This window comes from Primulina eburnea, chromosome 1, assembly GCF_022965805.1.
Source record: "Primulina eburnea isolate SZY01 chromosome 1, ASM2296580v1, whole genome shotgun sequence".
Classification (NCBI taxonomy): Eukaryota; Viridiplantae; Streptophyta; class Magnoliopsida; order Lamiales; family Gesneriaceae; genus Primulina; species Primulina eburnea.
The window spans coordinates 18,160,880-18,165,317 of record NC_133101.1 but is presented as its reverse complement, the minus strand read 5'-3'; the positions used below and the strand labels follow the sequence as shown (position 1 = coordinate 18,165,317).

Genomic DNA, 4,438 nt, shown 5'->3' with positions numbered 1-4,438 from the left:
TCATGCTAGACTAGGTTAGGATAAGCTCTAATATTAATTAATTAAGGTTGATCAATAATTAAAAAGGTTTGCATGCTAAACTTAACAAAGAATGGGTCAAAGATGATGAGTTGGCAAGACATTGCTTAATCATCTAGGGGGCCGAAATTTACACAATAAAATGAAGGAGAAATGTTGATTATTTAGTAAATTTATAACCCTTAAAAGCCTTACCTATCCTTTAAATAATTTAGGGAATTAACACCTTAATTAAGAAACTTAAATGAACTTATTTCCTACTCACCTCAAGTTACTAAAATAATTCCTTAAACTTCCTTTTTACTTAAATTAACTTACTAGCTAGCTAAAATAAACTCTGGAAATATTTCCTCACTTTTAAATTTTATCTCAAAACTCCAACTCCAGTCCGACCTCACTGAATTAACTGAAAAGAATAAAATTTAAACTACTGCATAAAATAATTAACTTTAGAGATGAGCATTTAAATACTCATGCAATGAGATCAATTTAATTTAAAATACTAGAATTATGCATGGCTTATACGTAGTCTAATTACGGGTTCTACAGGTTCCCACAAGCAGCAGCATCTATCATAGTACGATTAGGAGTAAGCAAGCATTAATAAAAGGTTTGAACGACTAACCCAAGTGGCAGTTTGTGATGAGGACATATTCGTAATAGATCTTTGAAGCGCTCCCATGCCTCATATAAAGACTCCTGCTCGAATTGAGAAAATGTGGTGATGTCTGCCCGCAGCTTCATGGTCTTAGACGGAGGAAAGTATTTAATGAGAAACGCCTTCGTCATATCCTCCCATGTGGTGACAGAACCTACAGGCAAACAATTTAACCATGCTTTAGCTTTATCACATAAGGAGAAAGGAAATAAACGCAACCTAACAACATCATCAGAAACTCAATTGAATTTAAAAGTATCGGAAATTTCAAGAAAATCTGCGATGTACGTGTTTGGGTCATCTACTGCGGATCCTCCAAACTGGACTGTATTTGAATCATCTGAATTATAGATGGCTTGATTTCAAAGTTTTTTGCCCGCACAATAGGCCTCACAATGCTGGGGCGTGCACCATCCAAAGAAGGCTGGGCATACTCTAGCATTGGTATGCGGCGTGGCATCTCAACATGTCTAACTTCATGGTGTTCCTCCTCATGCTCGTGCTTGTGCCTCTCCATCAGTTCCTTCAGTCTCTGCTGCTCTCTTCTCCTGCGGAAAATTCTTTCAATTTCAGGGTCAAACTGCTCAAGCTCCACGTCAAGTGACTTTGGCATGCACTGGAAAAGATATCTTTAATAAAATATGGAGTGTTATGATGAAACTTTAAATTAATAATTTATTATATGTTAAAACTTGTATTTTAAAATTTTAAGTTTCATTAAAATTATAAATTATGTTATTTTAGTATTGTTTGTTTATATTTAAATGTCTTACTAAATATGTTTCATTTTCAGGTTTTCTACATGTTGGTAAAATAATGATAACTCAAGCTAGAAAATTCAAATGAAGGTGACTCAAACATGTTTGGAATTCTTGAGAAATTATCTACAACTTTGCAGAAGACATGATTGCCTAAAAAGTTCATTAAGATGATCAAATTGTGCAAAGATCAAAAGGAGGACACATTTACTTTTACTATGACCAGCATATAGTAAAAAAATCATAACTATTTCAATATTTAACCAAATGAGGTGAATCAAGTGGCCAAACTCATCTACAAAAAATTCCCCACATGTTTGTCGTTTGGATCAGAGTCAAATTCGGTGATTAAAGTCGTGGAACAAGGCATTGAAAGAAGGGACATGGAATTGTAGTTGAGGAGACAAAGAATACTATTACAACTACATGGCATTAATAAAAATTTTGACCTTTTCTCTCATGTGGCCTATAAATAGAGGCCTTGTGCTAGCTTGAGAATCATTCTATCTCATTGTAAAATATAGTGTGAGTGTGTATCAAAGTTCTTCCAATATATTTTCTTTCATTTTCTCAACTATGAGTGATATTTTAGTGTTGATCAAAAGTAAGTTCATGGCAAGCTAAATCTATTATGTCAAGGTGAAGAGGATGCATTCTTGGTGAAGTAAGATTGTTTATATTTTGTATATTATTTCTTTACTTCTTTTTATTTAGCTAACTTATTTTCATTGTAGGTATAAAAATCAATTACTTGTTGTTATCAATTTACATCAAATGCTTGATACCATTGAAGTGGTTATCTTGATTTGTTGTTTAATTTTGATACAATAAATATTTCATCACTTATTATTATTGTTATATTATATATATATATATATATTTATATAATAATATCATAATATTTCATTTAGGCAATAGCGTGGCTCTGCCGGTTGTTCTAAATGAAATATTATGATTTAATACTAACAATCTAACTTTTACTTTCTCGCAACTAACTTTTATTTTTTTGCATCTAACTTTTACTTTATCGCAACTAACTTTTATTTTCCGCATCTAACATTTACTTTCTCGCAACTAACTTTTATTTTTCGCAACTAACTTTTACTTTACCGCAACTAACTTATTAAATCAATATATTTCATTTAGGCAATAGCGTGGCTCTGCCGGTTGTTCTAAATGAAATATAATGATTTAATTTAACATTTACTTTATGCAATTATATATTTATATAGTTATAACTATAATCATAGGTACCATATATAAAATATCGGTTAATTCGTTATTTTCTATAGTGGGAACTATATTATATTATGTTTGCGTTTAATTTTCTTGGAACCATTATTTATGGTGGTTTCCTTTGTTTTACTTTTAGTTAAACAATATTACATAAACCAAGAATAAATCCTCAGGCCTTGAAAAAATTTATAATTTGTAAACTTCATTCTTGCATTTGGTAATCTATAAATTAATAAATTTAAACTCAAAATAACCTCTCTGTGGATCGATCTCGTACTTACGAAATATATTACTTGCAGACAACCTACACTTGGGTGAATTATTATTTAAGTAGTAGCAAGTTAGCTCCAGAAGAATAAAACAATGCTAAAGAAAATAACTAAAAATAAAATTTTGAATTAACAGTCCCCGGCAACGGCGCCAAAAACTTGATCGAACAAAACTTGCACTGTGGAATCCTCAATAAAAATATGGTTTTGAATGCTCGAAAATTAATCGCAAGTGCACGCTGTCAAGTAATAGTATAATGTACGAGAGTACGAGTATCGTTCCACTGAAGACTGTATTTTACAATTATTATTTGCAGTTATCAAATCTTTAGCAACGAAATTTGAATGGTTGTTTATGACTACTGAGATTAAATAACTACTCAAAGATAAAATTCAAGAATTAAATAATGAGATATAAAATCTAGACCAATTAATGTAATTTCAATGAAAAATGGATTTGTTGGGAATTTCGGTTCACCTACCCCTCATTAATTAACTAATTCGTTCGATAGTGATCTACGCCTCCGTTAGGATTTCTTATTCAATTGAACACACCCTCTCGAGTTATGCCAAACTAATTCTACTTAATGAAGTAATTAAATATCTTTAATTATTTATCAAGAGTGAATCGCATATCGATCTATGAAATCCCCTAGTTTTTGACCCTTAGGACTATAACTATCGGCGCGTATCCAATTTCATATATCTATGTAAATTATAGATTCATGGATTATACTACTACGTTCCTATCACAAGCTATTCTCTCGAACTCACTCGCAATATAAAAACGTTGTTAAAGTTAGCTACGCTCTGAAAACACGATAAAACAATAGTAATATCAAGAATAGATCACAAATCAACACATGAATTAATCAAATTAAAGTTCTGGGTAGGATCCCCTTAAATACCAAGAAAAAATTTAAAGTTTAGCTACTCGAATTCATAGTAGAAATAAACAAAACAAAGTTTAAAGGATAAAAACTAAATTAAAATTACTAGATTTGACGAAAAACACGAAGAACGATGCCCGGAAATCTTCGAATCTTCAATCCAAGTGCAAAAATCCTCTCCAAGGCTTGTGGTGGCTGCTCAATAATGTCTGAATGCCCCCAAAAAATCGTCTCCTCACCCTTCCATATCATCCATATACAGAAAATAAGGTAAGGAATCAGACAAGAAATCTTCCCAAAAATAGGTGGCGCTCGGGCGGTAGAATATTACCGCTCGAGTGCCACACCTACTGTAATTATGCTTGTGGAGTGCGGTCGTCGCGCTCGGACGGTAGAATATTACCGCTCGAGCGCAAAGTATTCTGTATGTTTATTCTTGGGAAGGCAAATCTCGGCCCCGAGCGGTAGAATATTACCGCTCGAGCGCCACACTTTCTGGAAATTGGCTACGCGAATCACTTCTCGCGCTCGAGCAATAAATTTCTGCCGCTCGGGCGCCAGTCTTTCTTCCCATTCTTGCACGTTTTGCTCCGATTTCAGTTTTCCGGT

At 33.0% G+C, this 4,438-nt stretch overlaps 1 non-coding gene across 1 annotated transcript; it reads left to right on the top strand.

Moving 5' to 3' along the window:
• The first annotated feature begins 652 nt into the window (after positions 1–652).
• LOC140815206 (small nucleolar RNA R71) lies at positions 653–758 on the top strand. The gene has a single exon (XR_012114296.1). It is a non-coding gene; the product is annotated as a small nucleolar RNA R71 (small nucleolar RNA).
• Positions 759–4,438: the final 3,680 nt, after the last annotated feature.